The 12,208-nt window shown below is 31.8% G+C and overlaps 2 protein-coding genes across 6 annotated transcripts in view; one reads left to right on the top strand and one right to left on the bottom strand.

Annotated features, from left to right (window-relative positions):
* The window catches only part of LOC123700968 (pseudouridine-5'-phosphate glycosidase), a 104,198-nt gene that overhangs the window by 57,414 nt on the left and 34,576 nt on the right, over positions 1 to 12,208 (bottom strand). The gene's annotated exons all lie outside the window — the stretch shown is intronic.
* LOC123701000 (CD63 antigen-like) overlaps positions 1 to 12,208 on the top strand; it is a 50,082-nt gene that overhangs the window by 26,033 nt on the left and 11,841 nt on the right. For 2 of the 4 annotated variants that reach the window (XM_045648418.1, XM_045648407.1), the window contains exon 3: positions 8,863 to 8,907. The exons of the other annotated variants lie outside the window; for them this stretch is intronic. The gene's annotated coding sequence lies outside the window, so the exon portion shown is untranslated. The remainder of the gene's footprint in view (positions 1 to 8,862; positions 8,908 to 12,208) is intronic. 4 annotated transcript variants of the gene reach the window in all.

Below are 12,208 nucleotides of genomic sequence, written 5' to 3'. Positions count from 1 at the left end.
GAAAAAGCGTGGAAAATGCCACTTCAAATTTGGGAAGTAATTAAAGCAGACAACCAAAAAAAGAAAAAGAAAGCTAAAATCTTTTATATTAAATGTATATGGGATATTCATATTTCATATTATGTACTTAATGTATGGGAGGGTTTAAAGATATTTTTTTTGATATTTCTCGATTTATTAAAAAAAAATGATTACGGCCATTAATAGGTTAAGTACTTTCGATATCAGTTTAAAGTTTTTTGTTATCTGTAATACTTACAAAAAAAAATCCCTGTGCACACTGAACGATTACACCTTGTACATGAATGCCTTAGCAAATGTTCGCCGTGATTATTTAAATGATCATAATTTTTTTTATTAATGAACCAATTGACATGAATTAAACACTAAATGACAAAAAAAATTAACTACAGTTTTGGGTTCGAGATCAATTTAATAATTACACCTGCTAATATTTTTTTACATATTTTCATTGTATAAAATCGTAACATAATTTCCTTTATGTATTGTTCTATTAACACATAGATAATATCTTCCCAAGGTACCTACTAAATTTTAATAAAAAAGTTGTTTTTGTTATTTATATCTAAAAAAGAGTATTTATATTAGACAGAAATAAACATAAAATTTTTATAAGTTATATGGAAGCTGAATGTAATGCAAATGGGCAAATATAAAAGTAAAATTAGGTATTTAAAATAAATAAATGAAACAACTACCAATTACAGAAAAACTTCTTTTTCGGTTGAAAATTGCTGGATCATGAGTAGGTATAATTCTTTATCTCTTACCTTGGGCAGTCTGGAAGAGATCGCTAGTAAGCGATAAGACCGCCTTATGTACATACCGTGTTAATCCATTTGGTATGATTGTAAATATTTTACTTGGTCCACACCACTTGGTCCACACACCGTATATTACCACACCAATTGATAAATAATATGTACTCTGATCCCAGTACGATCTGTACCGCGATAGCCATAACGATAATAAAACAATCAGATGACAGTAAAGCACGATTAAAAATCATACTTTTACAGTAGTTGTGAGTGCAATATTTACGTTTCAAAATAACATTTTTTTTTGGTACTAAAACGTAGGTAGATTCTCACGCACGCACGCTGATACGTGGTTGGCTGCCCCTTTTCTCATTCCCGAAAAATATCCTCTAAAATTACCCAAGATTCTTTCAATGATTGTACCATACGTTGGAAATTAACTTTAGTCAACAATTGACCACGCGCCAGGATACTTATTTCTACTACATCCTCATGCAAATCGTTAATTTTTATGAACATTGAATCTGTAAAAAAAAAAATGAAAAGATTACTTTACCTAATTTTATTAAAAAGCTACTAACAAATAAAATTCTATCAAGAACTAAAGTGACCTTCTTTGGGCGTTGAATATAGTCTTGTAAAAGTTATACATAAAAATAAAATTTCATCATTTTCTTATTTTGTCGTAACTTCAATTCTAATTAAAAACATGAGTCTAACTAAATTAATAAAGAATAAATATAAAAGCTACAACTTACCTTTTGTGGGAACGCAAGAAGGATTTTTTAAAATGTCACAATTAACTGTTAATAGTGTCTTGTTTGACATCAAATAATAAACATCTACCCTCACTTGTAAAATTTTATTTAGTATATTCACATAAAATATAAGCACCTGAAGTGGACTCTGGGAAGACATGGGTTAAAAAGTTAAATAAATAAGTACAATTAAAAACTCCACCAACGTCATATTATTTAATTTTTAATTATAAATTTGCAAGAAGCGTTAAACATGTAAATTGATTTGATTTTAATGAAGTCTCATAGATGGCGCTGTTTCAAATTTGTCTTTATACTACTAAGATTCATTAAACTGTTTCTCTGCCAAAATTACGTAAATGACGTAGTTTTTATAGTGTAAAGCTAGATAATAGCGTGGCTTACCCAAAAACAACATTTAAACATGAGTCTTTAGATTGTACGCTGTGTAATACACGGAATACGTTAGAAAAATAAAGGTTCACAGCTCCTCCCCCGGAGGTAATAGCATGATAATGTGTATATAAAAGCCTCACCCGACCTGTTAGTAATATTCATGCAAAATTTGAAGTCAATCTATGCGGTACTTTTCGAGATTAGCCCGGACAAATATACAGACAAACAGACAAACAGACAAACCGACAAACAGACAAACAGACAAAAATTCTAAAAACTATGTTTTTGGCTTCTATATCGATTATAGATCATGGATTATGTATTCTTTAAAAAAAATATTCAATGTACAGTTTTGACTTTCCTACGATTTTATTATATGTATAGATATTATACATAGAAGATAAAAGAAGGAAAAAGAGATAAAAGATTAACAGAAAATTAAATTTCTTACTCTAGATTACATACACCACGGAACTGCATAAAAGGTTTCCTAGAAATTAATAAAAACATGAATTCAATTCTGTGGTAATGTAGAGCTGACATAACGCTGGGAAATGAACTTTGAGCTTTGTTTGATAAGATTGTTAGGAAGTCGTAAAATATTTTAATACGGTTCTTAAAGGTCATATGTAAATATCAGAATGTACTTTCACTTCATTCACATGACCTTATTAAATCTCGCTTTGTGGAGATTGGATATCTCCGTCGAGATAAATCATTGTTAGGAGGGAGAAGCGGACCTTCCCTTCGCACGTTCGAACCCCGGTCACGAGGCGACTTTCAAATTATATTTATTTTAAGCCCGTTTCGAAAATAGCGCTAAACGAAATATTGGCATTTAAAGTTCGTATTGTACAATGTCTTGTTTATATTCATTTCGTTTTACTTAAAAAAAATTAAATATTAGGTTTCCACTGAATAATATATCCTTTTATTGCTTTGGTTTTGAGCGTAATATATTCGTCAGAGAAGTAATAAATACAATAGCTAATTTTATGAGAAGTCGATATTTAATCTCGAAGATAAAATCTCGTCTAAAATTCAATTGCACATAAAACTGCCGCACTACATAAAACTTTATATTCAGAGACACGGATTTTAGAATCTATTTTACTTTGTTTATTATGTGTCAAATATTTACATATCTATACATATAATAAATCTGTAGAAGGGTCAATTCTGTACATTGAAAATATTGAAAAAATAAATAGCAGGGGGTGTTACTGGATCGATACCAAGCCCAAATATGTGATTAAAAAAATTTTTGTCTGTCTGTCTGTCTGTCTGTCTGTCTGTATGTTCAGGCATCACGTGCAAACTAACGGTTCGATTTCGATGAAACTTGGTATAATTATACCTTATTATCCTGGGCATAAAATAGGATACTTTTTATCCCGGAAAAATACGTAGAAAAAAAATAAATCTTAATTTTTCTTAATTTTTCCGCGTGGACGGAGTCGCGGGCGGAAGCTAGTCCAGAATAATCAAGAATAGTATAACAAGCATTTTTCATAAATATGAATAAATAGAGACGTTATATAAATTCACATATTATTTTAAAAATAAGAGCTAACAAAACATATTTTATGCTTTTAGTTTAATAATATCGTAATAAAATTCACAAAATATTCTGTGCTTGTTAAGATCTGACCTAGATATGTATGTTTATGGATTGCTCAATTAGTGTGAAGTAATTTCGTTAATAGCTTGAGTAAGAATTTAAGATTATTTTTTTCTAGCCCCATGATTACAAGCTTCATTCACTTTAGTCTGAGACGTGTGTGACTGTGGCAACATGAATAAAATATACAGAATTAAGTCATATCCCTTCTGTAAGGAAACCTCATCTGTTCTGCCTATTTTTTGACAATGGCAGCACATTTGCAACCAAGTGTTGTGAATACTTATTGGCCGGGGTGTCGTTTAAAACCAGACTACGCATCTTCCCGTTGCTTCTGTATAAGAGAAAAATGTACATATGTATAGAAAATATGTATAGAAAAAATAACCTTTTATAACTCTACACAGAATAATGCATTTTTGAATACATATTCAGAAACTGAAATGTGAATATTCAACTTTAAATTTTCAGTTGTGTTTGTTGTCTCTTATGAAATAACAATAAAACCTAAAGTTTCCGTCGAGTTGTAAATAAATCTTGTAAGCATCAGTTGCACGATATACAACAGGACAAATATTTAGTTACCATAGTAGTTCTCTCTTCTATAATAAATTGTTATACGTCGAGAATGCGACGTTCGATCGCGACTCTGCGCTCTTCTTTTGAGACCCTTTAAGTTTATAGCTTGTTATTCGAGATTTTCCTTACTTTGTTAAATATTTTCTCAACTCTGTTATATATTTACTTTATTTTGGGGAAACAGAATGAACACTTATATTAATTAGCTAAATATTTTAAGCTATCGTGCAACGCTAACATTTTTTAAAATAAGTAGCAAGAAGTATTTTCAAATTAAGTGAAATAAATTCTGAGTAAAATTTAATTATTAAATGGAAAATATTCCTCTTAATTTGTAAATTCTGCGAAATATTATAAAAATTAACATGTAAATGTATTCACACTTTATGTACCTACTCTGAATAAATAAATCATTCACTGAATTATAATTTTTAATAAGTGCATAATTTGAAATATTTTAAATAAGTACCTTTATTAAACGTTATGTTGTATTTTAATTTTAAACTCGGTTCTAACATGAAACTCATGCATAAAGACAAGTGGAGTATATTTAATGAAAGCTAAAACAAATCTCGTATGTAAATACTGGGAATTCGTAACACTGTCTGCTGTCATTATGAGCGAAAAATATTTACTCTTAAATAACATCCAATTCGACAACTCTCGGGAATAGTGCTGAATAATGTTATTAGACATTTTTTGTGTTATCTTTTTAAAATTACGACTTATGAGAAAAACAGCGTAGCATAAGAATGTAGGTATACATCTACGATACTATGGATTATCGTAACGCTTTAGTGCTACGCTATAAAATACGCGTCGCGTAGCATGCATGTATTTGAGGATGTGAGGATGTGTGTGTGTGTGTTTGTTACTCTTTCACGCAAATACTACTGAACCGATTACAATGAAATTTAGCACACACATAGATGATAACTTGGATTAACACATAGGATAGGTTTTATCTCGGAAGTCCCACGGGAACTGGAACTATGCGGGTTTTTCTTTGAAAACGCGGGCGAAGCCGCAGGCGGAAAGCTAGTATAATATAATTATAGGGTCAATGGGAGCCGAAAGGTTCTGAAATGTATGGGTTTGACCTTATGTATAGATTATATAAATCTAGATTTTATAAAAGATTTTGTCACTTGTCCCTTTGCTGTGGTTTGTTGCATGAATGCATGATAGCGAAATATGATGTGATAGGAACAATTTATTTATTTTGTGTGTGTTATCAAAATTAATTATGAATGAATAATATTAATAAACATAGCGTTTATTTGGAACAACATTAATATCGTGTAGAAAACATTGAGATAATCTTACTACGTATGGAGGAGACACCACGAACAAAATCTGTGCGCCATTTTTTTGCTCTAACTAAGTTTTAAAAATTATTATCTAGTTAGGTACTTACCGATGAAAGTTATTCCTTTGCACTTTTCCGTATTATTTGTATTATTTGTGCAATATCGTAAAACACACGAAGGCATATTTGATGCGTTTCACTTTAAAACAAATAAAAAAATGAGCGTGCAGTTACGCCATATGGCGTATGTTGAGCGGAACATAAGTGATGTAGGCGATGTCGTCTCCATATGTATATTGTATATCTCAATGATAGAAAAAAAAAATATGTTGTATATAGTTGCAATAAATACGAGTTTTAAGAGTTTTTCTAACAAAACATTTAGGTGGGTATAACGATATCATATAAAAATAGAAGTATAAAACTTTCTCCACAGTTCACAAATTCAATTATTTATGTACGCTTATATTTTCGTTACGAAAACAACGTATAGAATGTCTTGACCAAGTTTGAAAATTGGTTTTGAAGATTTATTACCGTGCTTTGGTTATGAATGGACTCATTGTTTTATAGTCATGTATCAAAATGACGAATGATATTCCAGCCATTGACAATTGTTAAGTTACATGACATTTGATGTTTTAAAATCATGAATTATTTTGCTTGACCTAATATAAGATTATACGTGTGTTATAACTGACTGTACCTACAAAACTGGTAAGTGGTAGACCTTCTTCTTTTCAAGCATAAGTATACGGAGTTATAGGTTGTTGTAAGACGATATAGAGTCTAGAGAAGAATACAGTTCAACGAGCATTGGTTTTCTTAAAGGGACCGAGAAATAAAATGAATTCATCAGGTTACTGTAAAATTGTAAAATATCCGGTTAGTCCGGATAATTGAATAGTCATTCAATTAATCGGATATTCCAAATAATTTGGGTATTATCATCACGTCATATTTTAACTGACAATTTAAGCTTACATACATAATAACTAGTGGTCCGCCCCGGCTTCGCCCGTGGTACCTACATGTTTAACCTATCCTATCTCTCAAGTTGGATCGAACTGCACATGGTGTGCGAATTTTATTATAATCGGTTGAGTGGTTTAGGAGTCCATTGAGGACAAACATTGTGACACGAGATTTATATATATATATATTATTAAAGATAAAGAAGATTAGAAGCAATACAGAGCCTTTGTGTTTTAGATGTTTCATAATCATTATGTGAGTGCGTATTATGTCTGCTTTGTAAATAAATTAATAACTAAAAAATATATGACTTGTAGAATTTAAGAAACACGAGGTAAACATAACACCTACCTATAAATTGTTGTCATGATTAAACTGAACAAGATTCGGAATGATGTTTCCCCGATTTCACTAGTGAAGTAAACTGAAATCTCATTAAAACAATGTTATACCAAACAGAACTCGTGGTTATTTGTTCTTTTAAACTTATTTGTGGACTCCGTTAGTCGTTATTTCTTACTCGCAGACTTTCAAGAGAAAAATACATAGAAACTCTTGTTGAATTTTTAATAAAGACGTTCTGTATCTTGTTTCTGACCTAATATTTATTCACTTGTAATAAAAAGGACTGTGGCGTTTTCGGTTTCATAATAAATATTTAAAAAAAATATATGCCAACCTTGTAAATGGCGATAATAATTAAACAATGACTATTTAATGTCTGAAAAGTTTTTTCAGAGCTAATTTACATTAAGGAACAGTAGAATTCTGAAAATACATTTTAAAATAAACCTTAACATATAATAACGTTACATAAATTTATATTTATAAAGCATTTGAATGCCATAAAAAAAAAACAAAAAATATAAATTCAACGTTACATGTTTAGAAAATAAGAATTCAAAATAAAAACTACATAGTTAAAGCAATGACCTTCAGTTAGTTGTCGTCTCGTAAATAGGTAAGTTTAAAGTACAAGGCTCAGTTTAATGAGGTCTGTAATATTTACAATGGCGCTTAGTGGGACATGGGATTAGGTTGGCCATAAACTGATCTAACGAAACCTCATATCTAACTAGATTATGGGAACGCAGATTAGTTATTCCTGTTATGAAGTTTATTTTTGAAAACACGATTTATTATTAATGATAAATCATACTGTGCAATTGTACATCTTTAAATATATTAAATTCTCGTGTCACAATGTTAGTCAACATGTATTTTTCATACACCTAAGTGATAAGAGTAAGGCTGCAGAACAACGTTTGCCGGGACAGCTACTATTGTAGGTATAATATTGTTCTTGAAGTCGCAAAGGTTGAAATTCCATTTTTTTTTATCACCCGTTAGTATAGAAACTTCTTTCTTCAAAGTCCTTAAAGAAAATTTATAAATTATATTGCGATGGTTTCTAAACTATATTAGTGTATTTAAATAAATATTGTATATCCATACTAATATTATAAATGCGAAAGTTACTCTGTCTGTCTGTCTGTTACTCAATCACGCCTTTACTACTGAACCAATTTGCATGAAATTTGGTATGGAGATATTTTGATACCCGAGAAAGGACATAGGCTACCTTTTATTGCGAAATATGTACCACGGGCGAAGCCGGGGCGGACCACTAGTCTTATATATAATAAAAATGAATCGCCAAATGGGTTGCTCAAACTCGAGAACAAAGAGAAGGAAGGAAGAAGTGAGGACCATGGGTGAAGCCAGGCAGAACCGCTAGTTAAAAAGAGAAAAATCCTATTTATTCATTAGGAAACGTTATTTAAACGAACGATATGATTATTACAAAGTGTTCAAATATAACACACGTTAAATTAAAGTAAGATCTCAGCATTCTTGCAATCCGTGCTTGATATTTGAACTCGAGAGTCAAGACGTACCGAATTCAACTGTCAAATTTACGACGTTTAACTAATTCACAACGTGCTTCACTGTTACGAAATTAAATGGCAACGAAGTGGAACAATGTTGACATTAATGTGTGCCTTATAACTTTAGGTTCGGTATACAATGAAAGTGTGTTTGTGAATAAATTAAGTTCAATAAGCTCTTAATTGGTTTTAGTTTGACACAGGCCTCTGCCGTTGATTAACGTAGACTTCATTATGCAAACACTTATTTAGAATACGAAAATACGAGCACGTTCTTATGCACAAAGCTTTATAGCAATTGAAAGTTGGAGATTTAATTCAATGCCCATACATTTTAACGTCGAATATGAAGATATATTCCTGATTATTCTTTTCATACATTATAACTTTATTTCAGAACAAATACCCTGATAAATGCTTTTATTCCTTTACACTTTTTGTATGACAGAAACACATAAATACACGACTGCTGACATTCATTTATTAAAAGTTGTGAACAAAGATTTAATTTGGTGATAACCCGACAAACATTCACTAGAAATTTTCTTTATTACAGGCAATTACAAGGGTGTAGGAGAAAGTACTTCAGCATGCCACCTAAGTAAGCTAAGTAAAGTCATAAAATAGATGCTTTACGTTTTAGTTGTCATTTACATTTATTTGTGTATATGTCGTGGTCATATCGTAGATTTGCTCATTTCATGAAATGGCCAATTTAGTTTGGCCAGATCGTTAAATCGTCAACGTTTCACGATTTGGTCATCCACATTTGGCCAGATCGTCGATCTGGCCAAAACGTGGATGGCCATTTCACGAAATTCGACCATTTTTGTTTCTTTTTTAAAAAGCGATTCGCTTCTGGCACTCGCCGGCCGCTGCCGCGGCACGCTCGCTTTGCTCGCTCGGCTCGTGCGTTGTTTATAAAAGTCTAACCTAATCTAACCTAACCTATATTTTATACGATCTGGCCAAATGTCGATGACCAAATCGTGAAACGTTGACGATTTTACGATCTGACCAAACTATGTTGGCCATTTCATGAAATGAGCAAATCTACGATATGACCACGACATATACACACATTTTTAATCACTACCGTAGAAATATGTTAAGCAATACAACTCTTTAGTTTCATTAATTATTTTATTATATTTAATTTCTTTCAAAATATCATGCTTATTATTAAAAAAAATCGAATGCTCGATCGAACCTACATACCTAGTAGGTATAATTCATTCATATTTATATCTATTCATATAGATAAAAAAATATATAAAACGTTTTGGTTTATTTTATGTAGCACATAATATGATGATCTAAGTCTATATTATATAACGTAAAAGCAATTAAGAGAAACGCTTACAACTTTGTCTTAATCTACAAAGTTTTATTGCTTCTAGAAAAGACTGCAGTAATTTTCGCAGACAAGTTTTCATCAAAGAAAACACGGAAGTCATTTTATGTTATGAAGATGGTAACCAAGCTCGGTGTAAGGTGGTACCGTGCTAGTTGAAAAGCCACAACCTGTCTCTGCATTTGAATAATACTGCTTCCATCACGTTATCGACGCCTTGGGCCAGAAGCAAATAAAATTATATGACACCGTTTACGAGTATATTGGCGGTTGGTACATGATAGAAAATACTAAATTCTGAACATGTATTCATTTTGTTTTTATTCATGTAGAGTGTAGCATTCAATAGCATTGCCCTTGAAGTGAAATGTATCTTGATGTACTCGGTTCCATATGTTATTCATAAAATTGGATCTGCATTTGATATTTATGCCTGAAATAACGACACTATATCACAAATGCGTACCACTGATGGAATATAAAGTCCAATTATGTTAACATTATCAGACATAATGTCACGATCGGATATTAACAAATAGCCCCTAAATGACGTTATTAGCCAAATGTCCACATACATATCCAAATAGAGAGAACTGTTTTAGGGATGATACCGACCGAAGCACCGACCGCAATGCCTATTAACACAACCACGATGCGGTTCGTATACGAATTGTATGTGTAGTTTAGCCCTAACATATTTCATTGATAGAATTTATAGAGGTATTATTTGTTGAGTCGGCTCGAGAGCTTAGAGCCTTGGAAGTGAGCTTCCTATTTTCCCTGTTTACGATGGTGGCCATGATAAATTATTGTTCGTATTTATAGAACTGTGAGGCCGCATATTGCTTCGCTATCCGGCACGTTCGATACGATCTATTTTATAGGTACCTGTATTTTTTGCTTTTACGTTACGTTCTTCATAATAAATAAACAAAATGATAACCTTAATATTGCCAAATCATAAAATAGTTTAGTCTTTAAACAATTTCAACAAACTTTAATAGTAATATGATTATAAGTTTTGTGCAAACTGCGTAGGAAGAGCTGGCACGACTTGTTACTCCTTATTGGTCTGAACTAACTCGAACTTGTTTCTTTTGATATATTATAGCATTTTGCGGATGTTGAGTAAACATACTTAGAAGTTGGTGCAGTGTTAATAAGTAGGTAACTTTAACAAGTATTGCTTCAGAAATATTATGGCGTTGTTAAGTTTGCTCGGCTATAGTTGTACACGGGTTTACTCGAAAGTTCGAAACTAATTTCCTGTGGGACAAAGCAATCACTGGAACCGATGTGTGCTAACTCGGATAGATACCGCTTCGCACGTCCAACTGATTGATTTTCACTACACAGTTACGAATATTTCATGTTGAAAGTCAATAAAAGGTTTGATATGTATTGATATTGGTGATTGATATTCATTCATATTGAGTTTAAATATTACTATTCATTATTTTAAATTCATATTGTTTGCGGATTAGTACATGGCTCTGTTTATTTTTGTTTGTTCTTTGCTAACATTGATTAAATAATTAGTGTTAACTCATTAATGCAAAATTCTTTCTTTAGTTTAATGATTACAAAACTTGGAATAAAAGCATCTGAAATCTACAAGAGAATTTTTACATTCTTTACATCTATGAAGAAATAATAACAAAATAAAAAATATTTGAAATCAAAAATAGTCAGACGAAAATACTCAATAATCAATTGTTGTTTGTATTGTTTGCTCTATTGTTTCAAAAAAATAATTTTTAAAGAAGGCATAGATTACGAAAACGTAATCTATACCTAGATACATAATATAATAAATCTGTAGAAGGGTCAATTCTGTACATTGAAAATATTGAAAAAATAAATAGCAGGGGGTGTTACTGGATCGATACCAAGCCCAAATATGTGATTAAAAATTTTTTATCTGTCTGTCTGTCTGTCTGTATGTTCAGGCATCACGTGAAAACTAACGGTTCGATTTCGATGAAACTTGGTATAATTAGAGCAGTGGTGGCTCAGTGGTGAGACCTCGGACTTCGAATCGATAAGTCCGGGGTTCGAGACCAGGCGAGCGTGCAAGAAATAAATTGATTTTTCAATTAATCTGCGCATGTTGTAACATCACCACTGCTCGAACGGTGAAGGAAAACATCGTGAGGAAACCGACGTGTCGAAGAATTAAAAAGTTCGACGACATGTGTCATCCGCCAACACGCACTTGGCCAGCGTGGTGGATTATGGCCTGTACCCTCATAGGAGGCCCGAGTCCCAGCAGTGGGAACGTATATGGGCTGATGATGATGATGATGATGATTGGTATAATTATACCTTATTATCCTGGGCATAAAATAGGATACTTTTTATCCCGGAAAAATACGTAGAAAAAAAATAAATCTTAATTTTTCTTAATTTTTCCGCGCGGACGGAGTCGCGGGCGGAATCTAGTCTAAAATAAGAATTTCATTGTGTTTTATTTCTTCAGTTACGGTATACGAAAATACTTTTTGAAATAAAAACGTAGGAAACTAAAATATTTATACTAGTTTTTTCA

Source organism: Colias croceus, chromosome 2 (assembly GCF_905220415.1).
Source record: "Colias croceus chromosome 2, ilColCroc2.1".
NCBI classification, from domain to species: Eukaryota; Metazoa; Arthropoda; class Insecta; order Lepidoptera; family Pieridae; genus Colias; species Colias croceus.
This window is presented reverse-complemented; position numbering and strand designations above follow the sequence as displayed.